Source organism: Oreochromis niloticus, linkage group LG5 (assembly GCF_001858045.2).
Source record: "Oreochromis niloticus isolate F11D_XX linkage group LG5, O_niloticus_UMD_NMBU, whole genome shotgun sequence".
NCBI lineage: Eukaryota > Metazoa > Chordata > Actinopteri > Cichliformes > Cichlidae > Oreochromis > Oreochromis niloticus.
This window is the reverse complement of record NC_031970.2, coordinates 26,884,639-26,912,530: the sequence shown is the minus strand read 5'-3', so window position 1 is coordinate 26,912,530 and position 27,892 is coordinate 26,884,639. Positions and strand designations below refer to the sequence as shown.

Sequence of the window (27,892 nt, the reverse complement as noted above, 5' to 3'; positions counted from 1 at the left end):
TGATGTGCTACGTGATCGCTAGCGACACAGCTATGTTAGCATAACATAAACAGTGAAGCTGGAGGATGAACGCTAACTTTTTTTCCACTCGATAAAAGTTAACGTGAAGGTTCCCGAAGGTTAGGGACAAATGCAATCATATGGCAGGATGCTGTAAACAGACCAAACTTCAGTCAGGAGAACAACTGACATAATCTTTCCACAATACGAGGTTAGTCATTAATATACTGCAATAGCATGGGAATAGAGCAGCTGTGAGGGAATTCACCATTAATGAATCAATGGTACGGAAGTGGAGGAAGCAAGAACAATGAGTTGAATAAAGTTTGACTTATCTGACTGTTTTGTTTCACGTAATACGCCTTATAATCCGGTGTGCCTTATAGTCCAAAAAATACGGCAAGTATTTCCATAATTTTGAAACTCACAAAAACAAAGTAATCCAAGTTCAGTGCTGCGTCTTTGTATCTACAGTCCATAAAGGCTGAAAAAGTTCTATTACTCTTTTGAGTCGTTTTAGGGTGTGATTTACAAATCCCCGTGAGGTTTCCTTCCCTCTGTGTTTGAATATTACCACTGAGACTCATTACCCTATTAAACAGCACTAAAGCAGGTAATGGAGATCTCCCACTAATAGGATTTCTGAGTCAGAGAAGATATTGACCTTGACAAGAAGGAATGCGCATTTCTGAGCAAATTCATCCTGATATATTAGACCATATACATTTAGCAAATGTTTTGTCTCAAGTGACTCTTCTAAAAATAAACAGATTTCAGAGGCAGAAGTACATCTCATCTCTGGGGATGAAACAGCATTTCATTTTTGCTTTTTAGGTATCAAGCAACAAAGGATAGAAAAACGGAACGGTTCACGTCACAGTTACGATGTGATTGTGTGCAGCATATTAAAAGGCAGCAGGAAATGGGATGAAATAGTCTGTATTCTCTGGAAGAGATAGTTTATATTCTATGTGTAGGACAGTAAGAGCCCTTTAATGCTAAAAATGATTTCCATGCTTGCTTCTTACTGTCTGCACACATAAGAAGCTTTTTAATAGCAAAGGATGAGCTCTTCATATTGCAAGTGCATAGAGAGACAAAACAGGAGTGGGAAAGTGAAGAGACAAAAGAAGTTTTACACTGGGATTGGGTAAAACTGCCACAGTCTTCCTGTTCTTGTGTGCAGACAACTAGGGCAGAGTAATGCATCAATCATGACTGTGCAGTGCAGCCCCGCTCTCAACCCTACCTTCTCATTCAGAGCGTGCTCAGTTTTGATCACAATGTTTCAGTACTGCAGTTGCACCCCTTTTCCTCCTTTCTTCACAAAGCTGTTATTGTTCATATTACTTCTTGTCAAATTCCGCTTGAATTGAAAAAAAAAATGTTGTGTGGTTAATTTTTTATCAGTGCACTTTTGGTACACAGGTACTATACAAAAGCCTGTGTCGAATGCAAACTTTAGATCCAATTTCAACACCTCTAGCATGGCCTATTGTTAGTGTGATGTCTGCTATACCCTCTCATCCTCCACCCCAGGGAGACTCCCATCAGGGGTGTTATGGAATGGATTGAGAGAAGACCTATGATTGGAGTTTCCTGTTATCTCCTTACCACAGCAACACAGCTGGCAGGACCACTGTTTCTGCAGGAAAGTGGCTGTATGTGTGAACATGTGTGCCTATGTGTTGGCCTGAAGAAGTGTCTGTTCATTTGCCTGTGAGTATAAATGTCAAGGGCCGTATCTGCATACTAATGCGTTTCTCTGTGTGTATGTGTGACGTGATATAAGAAAACATAAAGATTGCATCATCTTTGTGTATGTTTTTAGGGGTATATACACTGAGTATATGAGAGCTAGTCAGCTTTTGTCCTAATCCTTCATTTAAATATGATAACAGTGTAAAACTTCCATTAAAATGACCAAATGGAGAAAGTGGCAAATACAAGGCATTTTATTTGAACAACTCCTGCTCTGCACAAAGATGCGACACTGCAGACACAATGCTAAATATTACAACTGTGGTTTCTCTATTTTCACGCTTTAACATTATTACATTACACAGTTATGCCAGATTTGTACTAAAAGTCGATATCTGTGGTCATTTTTGTCTCTATACTTATTTTTTACCCACTATATATATATATGTATAAGGAAATAAACTGGTAGAAAAATAGGGCAAGCTGTTTCCCAGAGAATCAACAAGCTTAAATAGGCAGATAATTGAATTAATTTAACCAAAAATAAGAATGAGAAACAACCCTTCAAATTATAGACATTTCTAGAATAATGAGAAATGTTCCTTAGGATGAATTTCCTAGTTGATTAAATGTGGCAAAAACCCAAACAAACTGAGTTATGTAAGAGGAAGAAAGCACGCAAGAAACAATCAGGATGTAATGGACAAGGTCAAAAATACAGTTTGAATCTAATTAAAATCATCTAATTTTAAACACCATCAATATTTCAAACACTTTGCAACACGCATAATATTGAATTTACACAATGTTTGGTGAGTGTGGCTAACCTTCTCTGCAGGTTTACATCAACTAACATGTTTGCAATGAATGTGACCCTAATGAATGAATGAATGAATGAACGCCCAACCGTGCTGTTTTTACAACACGTCTAAAATGTAACTCACTTTTCCACCTTGCTGGTTTACAACATCCTGGCACGGGCACATGAGAGGCTGCTGATTTGCAGTGAGAAAATATTATCATCCACCTCTGAGGGCTTCAGTTCTACAGAGTGTTTTATGGGTTCAACATAGTTCTCCGTTGGCACTGCATCGGCAGACAGCAGGGAACGCCTGTTGCCAGAAAGAGGGAGTATCCAAAGGATGTGGTAAAACTGATTTGTGCTGTTGCTGATCCTTCAGCCAACTCCACAGAGGAGCAAAGTTACAAAATACAAAGAGCTGAAGTAAAACCGAGTGTCACTTGTCAATCAATCGGCATCTGACCCACGCAGAGTTGAGCTAGGCGGTGTTGGCTTTCTGAAGCTCTGCGTGGGAATGTTTGCATGGGTTGAAAGCCATTTCTGTAGGGTCCATAAGCAATTACCAAATAAAACAGACACAACTGTCTGTTTTAATGATTGATGCCCCAGTCTCTGAGTGACTGGGGCCTAATGCTAGCCACCATGGCTTGGTAGGGAAAAATTTGTCTTCCCAGATTAGCTGTGAGTGGCTGCTGGCAGGTACACGGCTAAAGCCCCAACCACACATGGCTAGAGATCAGTCAGGGACATGCTGGTAAATACCAGTTGCTAGGAAAAATGTGTGTTCCCTGATACACTGTGATCGGTAGCTGGAGGTTGCTGGAAGTCGCTAGGTGAAATTGGTCAAAAAGAGGTACTCTTTGAGATGGTGCTCCACTGAAAACGTCCTTGTGATTTCTTTGGTTGTTGCAGATTGCTGCCCATAGAAGTTGCTGATTTGTCTGCAAAACACTTGCCAGCTTCTCACTAAATTGTAGTGAAACTGTGATGGGTATAGGACAAATAAATAAAAAGTGCATCTTTTGAAATTTGTTGGTTTCAGGTAAGGCACAGCTTTTATTTTGAAGGAGAGTGCTCTCTGTTTGCTTTATGCTATTTTGAAGTTTCATTATAGCTTGGTGTTTAATTAGCAAATGTTTGCACGTAAGTCAACATCTTTCATGTAAACAAAGGGAGATCTTGGCAATCCGCTAGCCCCTAAAGTAATCACAAAGAAGTTTTTGGTCCAGAATTCTCTTTGCTACCCATTTCACTCAGCGACAGCTAGCAGCCTCCAACAACTCCTTGCCAACCACTCAGGAAATACACAGGAGGTCGTCAAACAGTCCCTAGGCCTTAAGCTTATTACTCATGGTCTTCAGTAGTTGAATTTCTAGCCATGGTTACAGCAAAGGTGCTCCAAAAAAGCTGAATATATACCACCATTAACACAAAGTCATTAACTAGCATATAAAGCATTTAGCTACTAATGACTTAGCTTTTCCCTCCAGAGTTAGCGAAGAAACAAAGCGTAAATGCTGAATGCTGATTTTATAATTGCCTAGTAAACAAAATGCAAATGATGTGTCTGCTAATTCTCATAGTTTGTAAGTGGGAAACATACTATATGAAATAATACCAGATAGTCAACAGATTTTTGAACTGCTCCAAGCTGTCCATACAAAATCAGTCATTACAATGTTTACAGGACAATATGACACAAACGCGATGCTTTTGCAGTGTCTTTGTTATCTAGTCTTGAGTCAAATCTCGAAACAAAAGACCACACTGGGTGCCACTCCTGTCAGCTAAGAACAGAAAACAGGCTGCAGTTCACACTGGGTCATAATATGATACAAATGGGACGTTTTTGCAGTGCCTTTGTTGTGTGGGCCTGAGCTTGCTACAGCGTGCTTTTAGAAGGGAATGCACTATGAAAGACCGCAGCATAGACTTCACCCTAAAATCCCATGTGTACAGCTGCGGTGCTTCTCTGAAAGTTACAGCTTCTTATCTTTTTCTGTAAGCAGCACTGAGCGACTATACTGCCTCAAGAACTGCTTCAAAGCGACAACAGCAGTTTCCAGGTATACAGAGTGCCAGTCTTGCAGGGCTTTAAATGGAAGCACCGAATCTCCTGGAAAACCCACTGTAAAGTCTCACATCCTCATCCATTATTGATAAAGCCTTAAGCCTTCCATGCACTTGGGATGACAAACTAAAACCAAAGGCGGCGAGTCCGTAGCACGATACAGAGGGAAAGGGTATTGTTTGAAATTTGAATTTCAATCGTTTCTCCTGAGGAGTGTCATCCTTTGATGTCCCACCAGAATGTCTGCAAGGGATAGCAATTAGCTGCTAATAAATTAGTGTATGTCAGTGGCAAACCCTGTCCCTGATGGTTAGTGAGGTGAAGTGAGGGAAAGGTTTGGGGTACAAGGTTATGACTCTGTGCATGCACGAGTGTTTGTGTACTCAATTATAACTTTCAGTCAGTTTAATTAATTTAAAAGCAACATTACCAGCGAAGTGCTGAGGTCAGCCAAGGGACTTACATTGGCAGCTCATTTCTCAGAAGCCTCGATCTGAGTTGGGGGAGCTCTTCTGGAAGATATACAAAGAAAAAGTGTTTCAACATTTCTGTGTGTTATGAACTCATATAATCATGTCATGCTTTCCTTGTTAAGCTGTTTTGCGACAGACACCTACACACACACACACATTATACACACGGGGAGCACACGGAGCTGAGGATAAGGCTTTGCCATGCAGCATTGCAAATCAGGACAAAATATACTGATTGTGAACCAGTGCCTGAGGGCAACTTGTATGCAGGCTCAGGCCAGCAAAGTAGCAAGCAGCTCCACCTTGTTGTCTCTGCTTTACGCCCGAGTGTCCTACTTTCGCTATCTTTTGCCTCTCCCACACCTTGGAGGATATTACAAAGGCACAGAGTTGCTTTAGGACATTTCAATCATGGCAATCTCCCACTCATTCATATTCCGGCTGGTTTTATAACACCTGCAGTGTTACAGAAACTATGACAGCGTGGGATCACAAATCTTTTGACCCCAGGCCTTTCAAAGCAGTCGTCCACTCACTGTTTTGTCCTGTGTGGACTCTGTGATATAACAGACTCCACACAGAGGAGTATGATCAGTGCTTGGACAAAAAAAGTCTCTCTGTGGACAGCTTTCTTTTTAATTTCATGTTGCCTTAGTTAGGAAAAGAAGAGAAGGAGTTCAGGCTTCTCACCGGAAAGTACAAAAGGTCCACACTTTGACAAGTGCCATCTAAAATCCTGGGAGAACCACCCTCGAAGGTCAGGCATCAAACGGCATCCCAGAACTCTTATTTTGCATTATGGATTGAGCTTCTCCTCAGGACTTCAGTGAAAAGAAGGCTTTGTTCATCAATGCCACAAGGACTAAAATATACAGTGAGTAGAAGGGCACAACCTTGGTGTTAGTATTCAGTGTGCAGAGTGTGTCATGCCAAGGCTTCATCCCGAAGTATGACAACTTTCGAAAATATTCTCTTTGATGTTTTTACGCATTCATGTGGGAAGCAAACAAAGAGTGTGGATGCCACACAAACAACACAAGCATTCAATGCAAACGAAGATACAGAACCCGCCCACAAGATCTTTCGTGCAGGTTTAAAGACAACAGTGAAGTTTAGAAATAAATATATATATATATATGAGCTGTCAGTCAGAACTGATGAGAGTAGGTTATTGTTTAAAATAGATGAGGGTAATTAAAATACAAAATACCCTGTTTGAGCAATTTTAAATCTGGTGACCCACTCAAGCAAAAACTGCTGCAAATTTATATAATAAATAGTGCTGTCTGTGTTAATCTCATTAAAACGCCATGACCGCATTAACGCCGCAAGTCTCTGTTAGCGAGTTGACGCGCCGTGCACAATGCATTAGTGCGGTTAGCTCGTTAACGCGTTAGCGCCGTCCAGCCACATGCACGGGGCGATCCGCGTCAACTCGCTAATGGAGATGCATCTGCATTTCTATCAGTGCAACAACAGTCCTGTGAGGAAACAGTAGTTATTTTAAATTAAAACATTGACCAATGACTTTAATATTCAGAACTGAGGCGGTGTAATATCATAAGTCTGTTGATCAAAAGAGTTATGTTTTCTTAGCCACAATGCCTTTTTGCACACGTAAAGTGTAATTCTTTCAGACATTTGAATGCAGGGAACCGTGAACTAACTGAGCTGTTTTTCTTCCTGTAACCTCAAAGTGTGACATATTTCTATGGGCAAAACAATGTTAGCGGTGACCCCTGACAACCTCAACATCTTGTCATACCCCTAAGTAGCAGAAAAATAGTAGGACCTATTAAGGCAATGGCAAGAAAAAATCAAAGTTATTTCTGAGCAGATTATCAAACTAATGGATGAGTTTAAAGTTGCTTGACAGTATGGGAGTGTCCCTGTTGCTGGCATCAATAACATGATACAGCAGGCTGCCCTTCAGCCACATTCAGAAGTGGACCCTTATAGGAAATGCCATGTTCCTAAACCACAACTCAGGCTATAGACACAGCATTGGGCCTTGAACATCCACAATCATTGTGAAATATGTAAGAAAAAAACACACACAGAGGTTAGCTTTGATTTTCGGGACAGAATCAACAAACACAAAACTCAAAAGTGCTGTGACCTTTTCTGATAAAATGTCAAGAAAAATTGCAAAGATGCAAACACACATACACACACACACACCTCTTAACAGTGTTAAAGGTCATCTCGTATTGGCTGTAAAGTGTTATTCAAAAGAATCTAAATGGCAAGAACAAGAACATAACCAAGCCTGGCCCCTAACAAGAACAATCACCAGTATGGATCGCAATTATTTTGACACAGAGTAAAAACTGTACCTACAGCTAATGTTTATGGTAAAGCTGATTCTTCATGTTTCCCATGTGCAGCCACATGCACCTTAAGGATTTCTTCAACTCACTGAAAGAACAGACACATCTACACAGCTTTAAAACCATTCACAGAGCACAGATGAACTTGAATGGAAGACAAATGAACTTTATGGAGTTTTATGCATTGAATTGTGAATGGGATTCATGCCAAACCACTTTTGCCTTGCTTTACTGCCCACTGCAAATTTGAAGGATTGATGTCAAAATGCACTTCACAGCACCGGGTTTGTTGGGGGCCAGAGTGAGATAAATTAGAAATGAGATTAGAAAACCGATTGAGGCGGGATCTGCTGATTAGGCCCTTCATTTATGGAATGCATTATAAATATCTGCTTTGGGAAATCTCTCCATTGGATGGAATGCATTGAACTGAACGTATGCAGGGGAATTTGTGATTAAGCTAGGCTAAATTAAGATCAATGTTTCTAATTTTGCAGGTAAATACACAAACTCGCCACTTTTTAGGTACACTTGTTCAACTATTCCTTCAAGCAAACATCTAATCAAACAAACATCTCAGTCAGTCGCATGGCAGCAACTTAATATATTTAGGTGTGAAGACATCTTCAAGACGACCTGCCGATGTTCAAATGGGGAAGTGTGGAGAGAAAAAGGTGATTTAAGTGACTTGAATGTGGCATGGTTGTTGTTGTAAGATGGGCTGGTCTGAGTATTTCAGAAACTGTGCAGGCAAATCCCAGTAGATCAGCAAGCATCTCTGACGTTTGCAGAGAAAAGCGAGAAAAACAGAAAATACCAGAGGTCAGAGGAGGCCAGGAGGGCAATAGTAACTCAAATGCCCCCTTGTTATAACCAAGGTATGCAAAAGAGGATTTCTGAACACATCAACAGATCAAACCTTTAAACAGATGGGCTACAGCAGCAGAAGACCAAACCGAGTGCAAACTGGTTTCTTGCACATGAGAGTTTATTGTACTCAAATGGCTGCCACAATCACCCGATCTCAATCCAACAGAGCACCTTTGGGATGTAGTGGAATTTGCATCATGGATGTGAAGTCGACAAAACTGCAACTGTGAGATGCTATCGCGTCAATATGAGGAATGTCACCACGTCTCATGACAGCTAAAACATGGATTATACTTAAAACAGTTTGTTATCAGGTATTTCTGCTGTGTGTTTCAGCGAAGCTTTGGTATACATGTTTTAGTACATGCACAAGCAGCTGCACATGAACACACTACACTATACTATTGAACTACATATAAACGCTGGCCTGTAAAGACCTCTTTAAGTGCTCTTGACTCTCATTGTGGTCTGAAGTGGAAGTTAGGGAGCTCTACAAAGTTTCCCTTGCAACCCAGAGAGACTGCTAAAGAACAAGAAAGGTTACTGTTGTGTTACCGCTGTTTTTGAAATATAACTACTTCTTGTTGATCTGTTGCAATACAGCTGAAATTTCCAGCTAGCCAGCACATTCTGAATCCACTTTTTTCCCCATCTGCGTAAAACCAAAAGCAGAAGCAGCAGCTCATAGAGGTAGGACACACCACATTCTAACTTTGAATCCAGATGCACTTCAAATGCTCCAGTTCATCCCATATTTGTCTTAATAAAGTTGCAGTTAATATCCACGTCTGTCCACATGTGCACTAAAACTAGCACTTTCTATTAAAGTTTATGAGGTCAGTGTACTCAAGCAAACGTTTGAGCCAAATTAAAAAAAAAAGAAAGTCTGTGATGATGTTTAAATCGTGAGGACATGAAATCCCACTAAACGACAGTTACTGGTATTTAACACCAGACATATGCTAGTGTTAAATAAACCATCATATGTTTGGTGTATTTTGAGTGGCTCAATGAACATAATTTGACTCATTTGTGCACTGGCAATATCCAGCCGGTGTTTAATTATGATTCGGGTCAAGGCCTGTATAACAACCCTGGTTGTTAGAAATTATATTCCTATATACCTGAACTAAAACAGCAAATATCTGTTGAGGGAAATGTAATCACAGCTGTTTTACATTAATACAATTATAGCTCTCTTCAGGCACTCACCTGATGAAGTTTAATCCTTTTATTATGGAGAAAGTGCACAGACACATGAGTTACAACATGCTTATTTACATTTAATCAAAACCTGAACCAGTTTATAAATTATGCCTAAAACTAACTGGGAAAATTGGGTTGTAAAGACAAAACCTTGAAGACACTGATATATTAAAGTGTCGGGCCTTGAAATGACTCAGAGATCGAGGCTATAGATTTGAGCAGATACAGGTAAGTACATTGATGTGCTTGGATGCTAAAATTGCAAAACAGAAACAATAACATTAATACTAATACTTCTGCTAATAATAATAATAAGAATAACTAAAAGCGTTCACACCACTTATCAATGTTAGACCCTGACTGGTACAGATGCCATATTGGTGGAACATTAGTTAAGTTGCTGTTTTGGAAGCGAATGATCTTTTTGAGTATTTTATTGTGAATATGTTTGCATGCATGTGTGCCTAAAGAAATAAAATCTGCAATAATGTATCGTCTGAGCAAGTTTGAATGCAAACCAAATGCAATTTCGAGCCTGGATGCACATTTGTTCAGTGCCAGGAAAATACCTAACAAATGCATACTTAAGAAAATTTGCCAAGGAAAGTTAAGAAGCATATTATTATGCGCAATTACACATGAAATGTAATATTCCTTTGTACCTTGTTTTTTTTATATCTACTTTATTGCAACTTTATACATACATGATAATTAATGTGAAAAATGTCGTCAATATGTCTTTGAAAAGTGCAAAAAACTATTCTAAGTCATCAGTTCTACACTATGAAATTCCACTTCTAAGTGTCATTATCAACCACACTGATTATTCAAAGGCTCTGACTCCTTCATGGTTGTCCACCCAGTAACATAAATGTTTTAAAAAGACGAACGCTAAAGAGGAAAAGACTGATGAAAAGGCCAAGACGTGTGAGTGTCTTTAAGAAATCTGTTGAGGCATTTCGTTAAAGATGACGAGGAGGAGGATCAGGATTAGGACACTTATACAATTTGTAGTATTCAATGAGCAGATGGGAGGCAACTTAAGTGTGACTGAAGATAAATCCCAAAAAGTGAGGCGGTGTGACAACGCTTTTGGAAAGAGTCACACGCTCATTCGCAAAATCTCTGCGTGATATAATTATTCTAATGACTCAGTAGCTGGCAGCAGATCCGGCAACTGGATTAAATGTGATCTCTGCAATAATTAAAGGAGTGTGTATGTGTGTTTGCGCCTGGTGCGAGAGCGAGGTACGTGAGTGCATATAAAACATGTGCCGACATTATCTGCACATCATCATTTATTGCTGAATTAAAAAATGGCCTTTCTGAGTATCTTATCCAGGTGAAATAAAGACATTTTTGTAACCCTGCCTTGCGGCTGTATGCAAAGACAACTTTGAAAACAATTACCCTCTGACATCCTTTGCTTCATGAAAAGTTATGATTAACAGATTGTTAATAAAGCTAATCAAAATTTGGAGACTAAAAAGCTGGTCTATTCTAGAAAGTTATTCCCAACAAGATGTCCTTGTATTTAGCATTTCATGTCTCTGAGTTAAGAGATGCTGTCCTGCTGACAGTTTTTTAGCTGGTACACAAGGGACACGATGTAAAGGTAACAATCTGGGAATTGTGTAGGAATAAAAGATCTGATATCCACGTGTTGGTGTTGTTCATATAGCATCATCATAATGTTGGTCCAGGATCAACATTTTGCAACTGACCAGTCACTTTGCCACTCAGTTAGCATTAGCCAAGAAGACGGCTAATGCTAGTAAAAACTATGACTAGCAAACCAACATGTAACCTATATTTTGATAACAGCAAAGCAAACTTGATCATATGTTCTGTTATATAAATTAACAAAGAAAACACTTTAAATGCTTACCACTTGTTCCAGAAGAGAGTTTTATATAAGCAAAAAACTAATTATTGTAATGATGCAGGAACAGTACCAACTCGGGGATATCAGAGACACCATAAAAGGTATTACTTTTATTATTATGGGGTTCAGTAAGACCCACTGAGCAGCATAACTGTGAAACATGTTAACTATGTTTAACCACTAGAGTTTTCAGATTTAAAGTTACACAGAGGCAAAATGTGCACAACACTGAAAAAACAAGACAGATTCTTTGTAAAAGGGTGATTTCACATTCTCTCTTTACTGGGCAAAGTCAAAACGTTCTTCAACTTGAACATAGATCCATTTAGACTATTTGGTTCTCATACAAGCTACTTGATTTCAGTGAAAGTACAGAACTCCAGGGCTCTGCAGTGTATGAAAAAATGTTTGCGCACTAGCGTATTTTTTCATATTAATTCTTTGAACTTTGCTGCTTCCGTGCTCCGAGCGAGGAGATGGAATACAGAAAAAATGAGGGAGAGAAAGTGCTGGAAAAACAGCCAGCTCAGGCTATCCTATGAGTTGAAGTTGAAAATAAAACTGCTTCAGTGGATGCCAAGTTTCTGCTCTTGAAATTTAATGAGTTTTCAGTTGGGTTCCAATAACTTCCATATAAAACATTAGGTCTACAGGGAATGTGGTATGGGCACTAGACAAAGATCAATCGGTCTTCCACTTTAGTTTTTTTATTTGATTTTGGGTTACCAGATAAGTATTTGATTACAGCAGCAACAATTTACTTCAAAAAATTGCTCTCAATTTTTTTAAACGTGCCATCGACAAAATATGTATCCAGAGCAGGATGACTGAACTCAAACTCTTCCGAAAATAAATAAAAAACAACTAAAAGCAAAATTATAATTCTACACCGATCAGCCATGACCTTATGACCACTGACAGAATAAGTTAATAACACTGATTATTTCTTCATCAAGCCAACTGTTAGTGGCTGCGATAAATTAGGGAGCATTTTGTCCACAAGGTGCGTATGAAGCAGGAAAAATGGGCAAGTGTAAATTTTTGAGGAAGTCTGACAACAGCCCAACTGTGATAGTTAGAGACTGGGTCAGAACATCTCCGTCAGTATTTTTCGAAGGTGGTCCAAGGAAGCAACAGTGATGAACAACGACATGGTCAAGGCTCACTGAGACACACACATGGCAAGTGAAGGCTGGCCCGTATGGTCCGATCGACAGAAGAGCTACCGAAAGTGAAATCACCAAAAAAGTTAATGCTGGTTCTGATAGAAAGGTGTGGGAATGCACAGTCCATCAGAGTTTGCTGTGTATGGGGCTGCATAACTACAGACCAGTCAGGGTGTCCTTGTTGACCACAGTCCACCGCTGAAAGTGCCAACAATGGATGCATGAGCATCAGAACTGAACCACGGAGGAAGAAGGTGGCCTGGTCTGCTGAATCACGTTTTCTTCTACGTCAAGTGGATGGCCGGATGTGTGTGCATCGCTTATCTGGGGAAGAGCTGATATCAGAATGCACTATGGGAAGAGGCAAACCGTCCGAGGCAGTGTGGCCGTTTTGGAATTCTTCAGCTGAAAACCTTGGGTCCTTTGACTCACACTACCCACCTAAGTCTTGTTATAGACCATGTAACCTTTTTATAGAAACGGTATTCCCTGATGTCTGTGGCTGTGGCTAATGCGCCCTGCCCCAAAGCAAAAATGGTTCAGGAAATATTTGAGAAGCACAACAATGAGTTTGAGGCGCTTACTTGGCCTCCCCAGATCTCAATCCAATTCCCATCTATGGGATTTGCTGTACAAACAAGTCCAATCCTTGGGGGCATCTTGGAGCCAGATACCACAGCGGACCTTCAGGGAGTGGAATCCGTGCCTCGACAGATCAGAGCTGCTTTGGCAAAAAAGAGGGACTAACACGATATCAGAAAGGTGGTCATAATGTTATGCCTGATCGGTGTAATTATCATTCTAAACACTTTGTCCTTTTTTTTAAAATTTCACCTACAATCTCTTCAACTTCTCAAAATGAAAAGCCAGATATTAGTAGAAGAATCGAGTATAAAAGTTATGCTGAGGTGGCAGAACCAATCTCAGCTCAACTATGGTCTCATTAATGAGCTGCCCTCCCCCAGACAAAAAAGTTGTTTTTAAAAGCCTCTCGATGTCCAAATTTCAATACTATTATGGGCTCTACTCCAATCTCTGTGGTTTGAAGTTTATTTTTCACTCCTGCCTCCCACATTCACACATGCATAATTCTTATTTTGACATCTTATTTGTACCAAACCTGTGTTAAGTTAGTGCTAATGCACACTAAAAGCTTTCCTCTGGCAAAATGACTGCATATTTTTTATGAAGAAGACATTGCAAATTCAATGTGTTTATCAGACATTTAGATGAACTTCATTAGAGCACTGGGTAAACAACTTTGCCTCGCTGTGCAGTGCAGTGGAAAGGCACTACTTATTTGATATATTGATTTCATTCTTCGAGAAATTTAAAAAAAAAACTTTACTGAACTTGCACAGTTTATTTATTTATTGTGACCAAAGCAAAGCCTCAAGACTGAAAGTGAAGGTTTATACAATGTTAGTGAGACATACTATGATGTATGGCAACACTGACAGAAGACAGGAGATGGAGCTTGAGGTAGCAGAGCAGAAAATGCACAGATTTTATTGGGAGTAACCAGAATGGACAAGATTAGAAATCAGAGGATCAGCTCAGGTTTGATCAGTTTGGAGACAAAGTTAGAGAGGCTAGGATGAGATGGTTTGGACATGTGCTGAGAAGGGACAGTGCATATATCCAGGATGTTGCAGATGAAAAAGAGGAAGACCACAGAGAAGATCCTGGATATAATGGAGAAGAAAAACATTTACTTTGCCTGGATCATTATAATGAGAAGCTTATGACATTAATCTAATGGAACCTCCAGAGGAAAGTGGTTGTTGACAAAGAAGTTAGTTCCTTTTTATTTCCATGAATTAAATGTTACCTGACCATCAATTAGCTACCCAAATCAATTAGAGAAACCCCTAATTAAAAATAGATGAGCTTGGAAACACCAATCCCTGGTCCAGTACACTCTGTTTAAGCTTGGAAAGCTCTCTCTGTCAGTAAATATATGCTTTTGCATTGCTTTTTAGGTTTCATGTTGCAATATAAAAATGCAGTGCATTATGTATTCCATTGACATACAAGCTACATATGGGTCTGTTTAATCAGTACACACCACAAACACCCAAGGACCTGCTGGTAAATACCTTCATTACATTTGTAAGTAACTCTGTTTGTTTTGAAAATGAAAGACCCTGGTGTTCTGTTTTCTAATACGACTGAACATTAAATATAGTCCACACTAAGCTGCCCTCAGTGGCACATACTGGAAGCAAGAGAATCCATATACTATGTTTCAGCTGTGGACTGTCGAGTGGCAGACGGTATAAATGGAGACTGCTGATAAAATGCAGGCTGACTGTGAAAGCAGCATGCTAACTCTGCAGGACCTGGCTCAAGAGAGGATGAGGCACTGCCTTCAGCTAATAGACACACACAGATACACAGATGCACACACACACACTGAATGGATGCATACACCATGGAACCAAAATGCACAAGAAGCATACACAGCGACACACGTATGCAATTACACAGAAGCACTGAAACATGAACCCCAGGATACACACTGGCGCATTAACACAGACTCAGACACAGGACAAAAAGAGGCAGGAACTCAGAAAGCACCTGTCTCCCTTCCTGAATGTCCGTCTCTCTCAGACTGCAGCAATAAGGCAATGTTAAGAAGCTGAAGACAGGGAAGTGCAGCCTCATGCATGTGGTTTACCAACCACGTACGTACATGAAAACGAGCACATGCAGATCAACACAGATGACAAGCGTATAGGGCTCCACTGACAGATGGAGAGTGAGAGCAGCATAGCAGAGGGGGTAAGTATGGAGCTAGCTTGGAATGAACATGACATTTCTTCAGAGTGCTTTAAGAGCTCATTTACATCAGTGTATAAGTATTAAGTAGTAACAAGACTGTTAAGTACGTACTTGAAATTGTGTGATCGAGGGTGCTAAGATGGTAATAAAAACCCTTTAAATTTAGACTTCCACTTATTTTCATCTCTGAGATTCACAAGTTTGTGCTTGTGTTTTCCAAATGAATGTGTGTACGTGTGATTTTGCAGGATTATTTGTTTCGGAAGTGTTCAGTGAAAGATTCACTTAAATGAATGCCAGTGTTTAAAGAGGATATCTTCCAATGTATTGTTGATTTATTATAACAGCGTGCAAAATCTACTTTCAATAGTCTGACTGCCCTGGATAAACCTCTCACAGAGAATAGCAGGTTTGGGGTGAACCCCCATGTGGCACAGACATGCCAAGTCTCAACAAAGAGTTCTAAATGCTGGATGAATCAAAAATATTCTGCATCTGTGTAAGAATCTTTGTATGTTTGCACATACAATGCTACAAAAGAGCTTTGAGCTATTGGCTCTATGAGGCTACAGAAAAATGACTGAAGTCACAATCAATCATGTTTTCATTGCTTCTTGCAGTACATAATTCCCCGTGCACAAATGTACAAACATTATGACTGAGTTATGCCATATCAGCTACATAAATGTTGTTTTATATGTTTTTTTTATATATAACATTCAGAATTGCCCCTCAATATTCTCTCGGCTTTTACGAGTAACGACACAACTCTGTGTGTGAGATCTCACCTGTGTCTGATTTTCTGTTTGATCTTTATGGATCTTATCTGCACCAGTCAACAGTTCATTTCACTGGTACTATAGTTAGATCAATTAATAACATTACTGTTGCTCTGCATGAATGGCTTGCATGAATAGGTGCGTATGAAGTTCCTATGAAGCTGCAAGTGTTTAATAAACTAAATTACAGTCTTTGTTAACATTTTGCCAACAAAGCCGACATTCATCATCATTGACCCTCGTTAATAACCTTATACGCAGGTGTCTGCGTGCCCTCTGGCAGCTCAGACACTTCAATACACTGCACACTGTCCAGGGTTTATAGTCCAGCCTTGGTGCTGAAAATGGAAACAGTGGAAGACAAAAAAATGGCTCTTTAACTTAACTTTTCTCATAATTGGTAATTTTTTAAAATAAATGTGAGAACTTTAGAATGAACTTAAAAGATGTCACAGTTTACAAATCTGCTTAAACCTGAAAACAATTGATTTCTAGTAGTCATACCTTCTCGACTCATCTGTATTTTTTCCACAAATGGCTGCAAAAGTTAGTTAGTTAAAACTGAAAGCTATCTCTTATAGGATTCCAGTTTTCCAATCTAGAGTGAAGCTGTACGAACCCTTCCTGTCAGTTTTAAGGATCTGAGACGTTTGGGAAACAAGCTGACACAGTGAGGAGTCTTTTTACTTTGCTAGCTGCGTTTTGCAACTCTCCCACCTCTTTCCACAGCTGCAGTGGCAGATCCTGAGTTTATTACTTCAAGCAGAGAAGTGAACCTGATCACAAACTCCAACAGACTCTATCAGATAGAGCCAAAGTAAATATTGGACCAATTTGTCACAAGTCATCCAAACATTCTTTCATTAAAAATACATTTTTCTTCCAGACAACTCTGTAGAAAATGGAATACCCTTACTGCTGACCTGTGTCTATTTGAGTACAACACTCTCGTGAGATATAGCACCACATACCTCTTCCAAAATGCATTATGCAAATATAACCTAGAAACATGCAATCTGACATTTGCTCGCGAGCCTACGCACCTTCACCGATAGCATCACATGATTCGTAACCAAATGGAACCACATGGCTCATAAACGCTAACAAGAGAATAGCAGATGTTTGCATGCACTCAGTGTTTTTCTAATTAATCCCCCCTTTTCCTTCCCGTCTCTAGAACAAAAATGTTTCTACTGAAACTAACACAAGTGTGAACTGTGACCCATTAGCAGATGTTTTATACTAGGAAATGGAAAACCAACCATCTCATGCTATTATTTAAAAGAATGAGTGCAATCAATTGTACAGCTGTTCATTTTAACAACAAAGGGAAAGTACAATACTGATTTTTGGACCTTCTCTGTTTGGCAAACATGATTCTGCACTTTTTGTATTATTTCATTCTGCTTCTTACATACTTCAGGTCGCTATCCTCACATCTTACATGTAATCCACGCAGTTAAAATGAAAAACAACAGAAAACTGCACCGATTTTTGTCAAATGTGGTTAGACGGACACACTGTAGCTGACTGATCATGCTTACTGTAGTATGTAGTTACTGCTCAAGGTCCGATTCTTAGCCAGAAATCCACCCTCCAGTGGAAATGTCATTAGTGTCATTTTAATTTGATGGTTGCACTGAATGAAAATGAAAAAGTTAAATGTTAACATAGCAACACAGCATACAAAATGTTGGTGATTGTCATGGCAATCCATTAAGTACTTGGCTAAAAATCAGACACCTTTTCATATACACTGCCAGAGGAAACGCGAGGCTCCTACTCAGGATAAATGGATCCCGATGTTTAAGCTGAACCACAGAGGTGGACTGATGGACCGACAGAGCAATAGCGCTATTCCTGGAGGTATGTTAGTACCAGCAACACAAAGGTGGAGGCTGACAGACACGGTGACAGCTACTGTATGTCATGCTTAAGACATTAAATAACCTTGTTGGCAAGTACAGCAGTGCAACAACAGGTAACAGCTTACAGCCAAACTCTATAAACAACTGAGGCAAATTCTTGTCAGAGAAGCTATAAGAGAACAATGTGCCCGCTCTGCCTCTCAGCAAGGTTGCTGAATGGCAATGTGGATAATGGTACGTGCGCCTCAGGTTAACAAGTATTCACATCAGACCGACCGCTGTGTGTGAGTGTGCGGTGCTACTGATAACAAGATTGTTTTTGATGCCGTTTGAGGAGTATGCAATAAAAACAGCAGAGAGACATGCAGTGATTCAGTATACAAAACAATGTGTGGATGCTATTATATCACTGAAAACAATGATGCAACGTGACACCAGATATTTTCCATTATTCTGGCAGTTACCCACCATTAAATTGCTGTAGCTTTTATTAAACTCTCTGCTGTCTTTATTGTGGGGTAAACCACAGGAGGCGCCTTCCAAGCTAGGGTGGGAGACATAGATTCATATGTGTAACTCAATAAGCCACATTCAATTACAGCCCGTTGATACCTATAGCATTACCAATGATGCTATTACTGCTTCTTGGATTATGGCCAAAGGTACTGCCAACAACCTGGCTATGGCCTTGATTCTCAATTTAACATCCTGTTTATTGGTTTAGAGCAGCTGCTGACGGCAAAAGCTCAAATCTCATTCTTTTCCTGCCAGTGTGATGTTGTTACAATGGACATAGCGTCACCGGGCCCTTTGTGAGCTACAGGCCAGTGGCTTGGCTATTTAAAGAGGGAGAATGGAGTACAGAAAAAAGTAGGGAGGGGGGAGGGATAGAGCCCTAACTGAAACAAATGACGTGCTCGCACCTCCTGGCCAGACGGCACAGATTTATGGGAAGCAAAAGATGGATGAGTGTCTGTGGAGATGCGTGCACAAGGGGAGAGAATTGAATTTCATAGAGGCAAACAAGATGGATGGATGCATACCTAGCCACCCTATATCTCTACAGCTACCGGCGCTTATGTTTGATACCTCAGAGAGGTCAGCGAAAGGAGAGCAAGCACGTCATATTCAGCAGACAACAAGGAGGGAGGACGGGAACGCTGGAAAGTAGGACAAGAACAGGCTGGCCTACTGTAAAAGCCCATGGGAAGCTCACAGATAAAGAAAGCCCACTCAGACTGACAGCAGAGTGCTGCATTTATTGAGCTGGAACAACAGCATGTTAAGACAGCAAGACAGCAGGAGTGCAGCATGTGTTCATCAGCTTTTATTAATGCTGTTTCTACCCTTTATATTAGCTTGCAGCAACAGAGTAGCTTACCTGTATTAAAGGTTTTTATTTTAAACTGAGCATTAACACTCTTTTCATTTTCCTAGTGGTGGTGATTTGAAGGGGTTTGCTAGCCACATGCCGTAACAGCTACCGATCCCAAAGAAATCACTGCAGGGAGGATGGAATTTTAACATTTCTAAGATTAGCTTCTGAATATATGCATGGCCATTTCAGAAGGCTGCCATGTGTCACTACCAGGCAACAGCTCTTAGGTTGCTTCACTTAGATGCCTGGAACAGAAAGCATGCATAGTTGCGAATAAGTCTGGCAGTTTAAAAAGTCGTTTTTCTTCAATATTTCATAAACAATCCAATTACATTTATCCTCCCATTTTCACAGTGATAATGCCACAGAATAAGGAGCTTCAGTAAACCACTTTAAGTGAAGAAAGTGGGACAGAAGGGCACGGAGAGGAATCTAGGCTAAACACAGAATGGCTTCAATAAGATTTCCCTCAGAGTAATAGTGTCTAAATGGTCCATGTGTGCCCTGCAGTCTGCTCTGTGTTTTTCCTCCAAATCAAGATGAGCATGAAGTAGACATCTGGTCAGTCTTTGAGAACTAGCACAAACATCTGCTTCATGTCAGCAGCAACAGGATGGTGCGCAAACAATGCTGCAGGTGTTCCTCCACGAATATTTAGAGTTCTTCATACAGGAAATAACCACAATCAGTTTATTTGGATTATTTTATGGCTTGGAAATGATTAGTAGCTGCTATTACTAAGCAGTCATCTGTAAACATCTGCAGAAAAGGTTATTGTTAAATTGATTAATTAAAAAAAAAAGGGAAAGAAGAAAATGCTGTGATTAGAAATGAATGCCAGTCACAGGGGAAAATTACAGTAAACTTTTGGAAAGTAATCAGTAACCTAAAATTGGATCTGTGGAATTATGTGATTGGTTTATTGAATGCAGTGACTGTACAGAGTTGGTAGCACTTTTCCAGCAATCACTGCAAGTGGAGTTATAAAAAAGAGATATGTGCTGCATACAGATGTGCAGATGGCTCTGTTCTTTGTGTGTGACTAATGTAACTTTGAACATTTTTCCCTCCAACTTTTTCACTTTGCTGCCTGCAAATGTAAGGCGGCATCACTACCGTGTGTGCAGACCAGAGTGGGTGGTCGTCTTATTAAACTATCCATGGAAGAAGTTACAGGAAGATAAATATAATACAGAAAATAAATATAAGAGGAAATAAATCAGCAGATATTAACACTCCGACACTTCTTACACTTCTGTTATATATTATATATATAAACCCGACTGAACTCGAGAAGAAAAAAATAGGACAGAAGACATTACTCGAAACAGACGGTAAACTAGCAAAAAAAGCAGGAGAATTGAATCTACTCTACTGTACAATCCAGGATACTGATAAGACTGCCTTTCTGAAGGAAAACAGGAACAGGAAAAAACAAGCCGCCTGCATTTTATATAAAATAGGAAGACTAATTAGATAATTGGTTATGTTAGTGCACAAAACAGAGCAGAAGTAAAACTAATGCATGAAAGTGGGAGATTTCAACTAAACAGAAACCAAAGCAACTGACACAGGATGTACTGCAAAGTGATCCTATTTATGCGATTACACACCCTTGCACCTTCTTGTTCTCATTTACCAGAGTCTGAGAGAGTTTAGTACCTGGCCCAATAACTGACACGCTCAAAGGCTGCTGTATGGTCGTGAACTATCTCGAAGGAAAAGGTAAAACCTTTAGGTTTCAAGGAATATCGTAATCAGCCATCAACGTAGTGCCGGTGTGTGTTTAATCATAGTTTCTCTAAGTGAAGAAGCCTAAGCTGAATCAAACAGTGCCCCAGATCTCTATTTCCACATCTGTGACACAGTCCCAGGGGTCTCCTGAAAACAGCAGTGACGCGCTGCAGTGACGCTAGTCGCTTTACCTTTCCAAGTCATCCTCGCTGATATACTTCCTCAGCTTTCTACAACAGTGTAGAGGGGGGTTCCAAATAAAAACAAAAAACAGATTATAGTAATATCACAAGAAACACCATTATGATGGTTGACTGTTGAGAACTTAAAGCCTATTTTGTGCTTAACCAAACCGATGTTAGTAGTATTGTGGCTAAACTGCACAATGCCCTAAAAACCACTATTGTGCAGAAAAACGTTAACGATACTCTAAATTGTGTCTGTTTATTGTTGTTATTCAGAGTACATATAAAAGGTCAGATTCTTATTCTTGACATAGAGGTGTGAGAAAATGAAAGTCAAGCCCTCACTGTATAGAAAACTAACCAACAAGGGAGCAACAAGCTTGGCCTTAAGAATTTTAGAGACTAAAACAGACTCCAAAACGAATCCATACAAGGTCCTTAAATGACAGCCACTATAAATCTATAATCTACAGAATATGATGCTGGACATTAAAAGGAATTTTAGTATTTATAAAAATGTTTGCGAAATAAGACGATAAAATGAGATGAATCTTAAACATGTGCAGCAGCAACTTTAATCCATTTAATACTGATGGGGAACATTTTCTGCAGAATAATTATTTTTAACTTTTGATGTTTTATGCATGATTTCCCAATAACACAGTTTTATGTGTGCTGAGGTATTTTCACAGTGTTTTCTTGCTTCTTTTCCTAAAGGAATAGTTTGAAGAATTTTTACACCACTTGCCATTTTCAGCTAATTGTAATAGTTTCACAACAGTAATAGTATTGAGCACAATCTCATTAATTTTATTTTGCTAAATAGGTAAACAGTGGAGGAAAATGTTTTTGTGAGTGTGTATTGGGGGATCAATCATCTCTGCTTGCTCTTTGAAAGTCACAGCACACTAATACTCTGCTATACACACACACACACACACACACACACACACACACACACATATATATATATACATATATGGAAATATTAAATACAAAGAGTATGATCAGTTTTAACTGGTTACATAACACTAAATAAATTAGGAATCATGAAAAGACACATGGAAGTATTACATCTCAAGATAAATAAGTTTTTATTTGCTGTACATTAAAATACGTGTTATATAATTTTGAATTACTTATGCTTTGGCTTTTAAATCTAATCTACTACACTTTACACATCACTACACAGTCTGAGTTCAATATTTCTTTGGCTACTGTCCACGTGTTAATATGCATAGGAGGAGACACACACACACTCTCTCTCTCTCTCCCTCTCTCTCTCTCACACACACACACACACACACACAAACATACACAACTGTAATACTTCATTTATGGAGCAATAACCTCAATGAAGGATGAGCATTCTATACTTAACACTTAATATCTTGAGGCAACTTCAGACAGTTTTCTTATTCATACAGATTTCCTTCTCTCAGAAAATAAACAAGTAAATAAATAAATAAAAAGGAAAAAAAAATCTGTTCCAGTGGTGGGAATAAATAGGTCTGATCCTGCTTGAGGCTGTCCTTTAATTTTCCACTTCGTATCGTAAGTCGAGCCGTGAGACTGTGACTAACAACCATGCTATCCTGTCACGATATAATCCACTGGCACCTGGATTAAAAAAAATAAAAAAAAGATTGACCAGGACAATTGGTGCTTTGCCTGAGTGCTGCCATTTATCAGCACAGGTCCTCACTTAATGTTTGTTTAATGACAGCAGAGCCGCACAGAATCCTTGTTTTTCTGAAGCAGTTTTTTAGAGTCTGTAAGTCGGGATGTCAATAGGTGACTCACTGTCACAACCAAATGTTTTCTCCTAATGAGGCTATTATTACACCGATTCAAGAGGAGTATGAGTTTGTATACTGCTCTGATCCTGGTGGTTGATTAATAAACTAATACAGGTCATGGGAGCTCGGCTGAGCCTGACAATTCACAGGTGAGAAGAACATCATTAGCACGGGTGGAAGAAGCATTCAGCAGAATGACCCCTGCTCTGCTTCGATGCCGGCCACTTTCAGCTAAACCAAGAGAGAGCCGTGCCAGCCTTTCACTGTGGTCCAGCCTTTGGGTCAGACTGAAGCGTTTTGACGCGTCCTCCTCCACTAAACAGGCAGCATGTCAGACCTGACAGGATTGGTTTCTTTATCGCCACCCACCAAGACTTAACGCAACACATTAAAAATGCTAAGTAGAACTGAATATGTCACCTATTACTACACAGACTTTATTAGTGCTTTTTAATGTAAATCACAGAGGCATTGGGAGATTCCTTTGAAGAGTGGAAACATAAGTGTGTCACTGCCAGAGGCTTTAGAGGTGCTCAGCACGGACAAATCCACAGAAATAAAGCTTAGTCATCTCTGACTCCAAGCTCTCTGTTCGCTGGTGTGAGATTGCTGACTTCCTTCTCTTTCTCCCTTTAAAATCTGTCCGTCTGCTTCTTAATTGCTACAGTATTTCACTTTAACCTGATGATATCTTACTTTCAACTTTCCATCCCCTGGTTGTGCTTAAAAAAGGCCTCCTCTACTCTCTGTTGTTCTGAACTCCTTTCTATCCTTTCATCCCCAGCTGCCCTCTTTCCTGTCTTTCTCCCTGCGTGGCTGCTGAAAGCTCTTTAAAGATGCCCAGGGGCTTAACCACTTTGACATATTACATGAGCCTGTCTCACTCAAACCAATCCCAAGCTAATTGAGAAGCTTACGTCTTTGCTACAGCAGCTAAGAGGAGGAGGCGAGTGTAGACAGACACTCGGTTCATTCCTGCTCTGCTTTTAACTATTATATGGATGGACTTGTAAATAAGAGGTTTTTTAATCACATATGTCCACTATTTAACTAAATCCTTGAATTAAATATTCAACTTGGCATGTACACTGAATATCCTAATCAGTTTTTTTGAGGTTTTTAAGACAAATAGCCTGCAACATTTGCTGCACACATTTAAAAATTGAATTATTTGCAGCAAACATAGTTGTTAGTGCAAAGCCTGAATGCTATGTCTTCATTTGCATCGTAGGTAGTGCATATGTTGCTCTGCAGTAACACATTGCTCCAACAGCAGTTTGATCTTGACAACTGAAGTTTGGAGAAAACACATCTTCTTTAATCAATCCTTGTGATTAGCTTAACCGTTTGAAACACACTCCTGTTCGTAATTACTGGTATATTCAAGCAGGGGGAGACAGGAAAAACATGGAGAAGCATAATGAATACAGTCTTTTTCCGGTACTCATAGTTACTTCATAGACCCAATATGTGTCACAGCTTCTTGCACAGAGCTGTCAGTTTAAACACGGTGCCTGCTCACCGTTTTTAGTTGATGAAACTTTGACGATGATGTTATTAGAAATCTTTAGTTAAGTTTGCAATAGTTGTAGTAGAGAACAATGTTGTTTGTGTGATTGCATTATATTTTTTTTTATCAATGTTATTTTTATGTTATTAACCCTTTCATGCATGAATTATGACAACCTCAATCAGGATTTTTATTCATCTTTAGGCATGAAAAGATGAGTAAAAATGAAAAAAATGAATAAAGATACAAAAAAAAATCCTGATTGAGGTTGTCATAATTCATCATTGACAGGATTAAATAACAATAATTACAATGAAACACGTCATACATCTATAGTAACATTAAACGACCAGCCTTTGAATAGCTGTCCACTGTAGTGACTATGACCATATCTATATCTATTAGTGCTGTCAGTGTTAATCTCGTTAAAATGACGTTAATGCAAATCGCTGCAAATCTCCGTTAGCGAGTTAGCGCGGATCACCCCGTGCGTGGGGCTGCACGGCGCTAACGCGTTAACGAGCTAACTGCGCTAACTCGCTAATGGAGATTTGCCACGTTAATGCGGTAATGGCGTTAACGTCATTTTAATGAGATTAACGCTGACAGGACTATTATACATATATTTGTATATATATATATATATTTATATATATAGCACTTCCAGCTTAAAATATCACATTGACGCGAAGCATACATTAGTCGGGGATGCTGCTAGCTAGGACTTTGGCTAACGCGTCACCCAGCTTGCGACAAACCAATCACGGAGCATCGGGGACTCAGTAAGTCTACCTCGGACATACTGACTGACACAATTGCCAAGTGGACTGCAACAAACTGCAGACCAATTAATATCATTGAGAACACGCGCTTTACATAGCTTTGGTTCCTTGTTTCAAGGACTTGAAGTGCCTCCCCAAGAGTGACAGAAAGAGAGTGGATAAATGTTTACAGTGTTTTTTGTTAACATGAATGTTCAAGATGTTCAATAAACATGTTTATTTTCCCTTTTTTCTCGAGTCTGTTTGCTCATGTAAAATGAAATGCGATTAATATAGAATAAAAATGAATGATATTTAATCGTGATTAATCGAAATTAATCCACAGTAACCCTGTGATGAATCTGATTAAACATTTTAATTGTTTGACAGCACTAATATATATTATATATTAGTGTACACTTACCTATTAGTATGTAGGTTTTTTGAAAAGTTGTATTTCACAGGAGAGAACTTGTGTTAAAAGATTGAAGAAAACTCTTCAAATTCTCTTTGAAGTTAAGCATGCATTCTTTGTGTTTATTCTGCATTTACTTCATTATATTGCATAAATGTCTGTTACAAGCTTAAATATAAAGTTGAAAAAACGTAATTGCAACCAGGCTATTGATCAAGTAATTGTGATTAATTACAGAAAATTGTGCGATTAATTAGTTAATTTTTTTTAATCTATTGACAGCACTAATATATATATGTATATGAGACTGATATATGAGACTGCCTTTCTACACACTGACTTGCTTAAATTATTTATTAGCGTAAGAGCTTCAATATCAACTTGTAGTGCGTGTCACCTCATTTGTGCCCCACTTCCTTGTCCCAAATGCACACTGCTCTATTTAGTACATCAGTGCTTCTACCCCTTTTTATGGATTTCGACATTAAATAAATCAACTCAACTATCACTCAAAGAGAGCACTGCAGCCCTCACTCACTATGAAAGTTTTGGTACAAGAAACTTTAGAAAAGAAAAAAGAGGAAAGAAAAAGAAAAGCGCTGCACTTTGGTAGTAGTGTCCATATTTGTCAAACAACGTTGGGTTCAGTTGACCTGTCAGCTCAGTTTGACTTAGACATTTGTTCAGCAGCTTCATGCACTGGAAAAAATGCTTTCTGGAACCAAAGGCAATGACATAGCAGGGACTGAATGGGAGAAGATAAAACAAAACAAAACAAAAATCATAGAAACATACATAAGTACTTGAAGATTGTATGCAAGCTATGGTAAGCTCGCCTTTCTTCTTTCTTTCTTTCAACCTTGATGTGATGACTTCTGCAGAGCTTTTTTTTTTACTTAAAAAAAAGCACTTGACTCATATTTCCCAGACTGCTTGTCCTCCTCTCACATTTAATATGACTGTGTGGCTGTCACACAGAATGTGATAGCACCACTTCCTGTGCCAAGTACACAGTGTATCTCTGGTGGGGGTGGGTGGGGTGACTGTAGAACGCAGGGAAGTGTCTCATCCTGGCACCCACGCTGATCAGGTCCACGTTCACAATGGCTGTCGCCGAATGAAATCCAAAGATTAAGAGCGAATCACAACAAAGTCTGAGCGAGATCTCGTCCCCAAATAAATTTGACGGTGGACTGAAAATAGCACTGAGCGTGTGTAAATGTGTCAGCCCTTTTCTTTGTTAACATTGTTATATTTGGACTTCAGTGAAGCTGAAGATCAGAGAATACAAATTCACACTAAATCCAAACCATTTAAAGCGTTTAGCTACATCTGTTATTTTTCCTCAGCATTCTGTCCAGCTAGACCCTGACCATGTGGTGCTCAATCTAAACAGCCCGATGACTCACATCCGTCAAACCACACTCCTTCTGTGCCAAAAGACTATCAAGCAGTTGGAGGGAATGTGGTTTCTTTCTTAATATTACATTTTTTAGACGGGTAAAAAGCACTGCTTTCCCATCCAGCTTTAAATTGCGTAAACACTGGGAGTGTTTTGCAGCAACGTTTGAACCGGAGACTATAAAAAGTAAATGATATTTGTTGATAACCACTGGTGATGGTGGGCAGGAACCACGATAAACTTTCAGGCGAGCGACGAGTTGGTTGACATATGACCTGCTAGTGAGAGCAGGAGTGTCAAACACAGAGCCAGGGAGATTCAACTGTGCACTGGACAGTTTTAGAAAATGTGAAGCAATCTGTAGATTTTGGACTTTTAAATGTGTTTTCTAGGCCCAGCCAATTTCCTAGACTGCTACCAGTCAGCCAGAGGACCTCAGGCTTGCTAGCCTCTGGCATGCCAGGCATACCATCAGAACATTTTGCTGCCTGTCACTTGGTTAATCAGTGGACACTCACTGTTCTGTCCACTTGCGTTCAAATGAAATATAATAAACGTAGTCAAAGACGAAAGCTGTGGTGTTAACATGGACGTTAAACTGAAGTCTCTTCTAGGACCGTTAAATGCCATTACATTCCTGAGTGTGTAACTACACGCATACAAGTTCACAGGCTGCTGTGACAATGATGCATATTCATACACTAAAACCTAAAGGCCAAAGTACTTGAAGCAACAAACACACTGGCATTTGAAAATAAAATATAAGCTACAAG

The 27,892-nt window shown here is 39.5% G+C and overlaps 1 protein-coding gene across 7 annotated transcripts in view; it reads right to left on the bottom strand.

Annotated features, from left to right (window-relative positions):
- dlgap4b (discs, large (Drosophila) homolog-associated protein 4b) overlaps positions 1-27,892 on the bottom strand; it is a 117,237-nt gene that overhangs the window by 38,970 nt on the left and 50,375 nt on the right. For 6 of the 7 annotated variants that reach the window (XM_025907386.1, XM_025907383.1, XM_025907381.1 and 3 more), the window contains one exon: positions 5,038-5,086. The gene's annotated coding sequence lies outside the window, so the exon portion shown is untranslated. Of the gene's footprint in view, positions 1-5,004; positions 5,087-27,892 lie in introns of all 7 variants that reach the window. The other variant, XM_025907382.1, reaches the window with a different exon arrangement.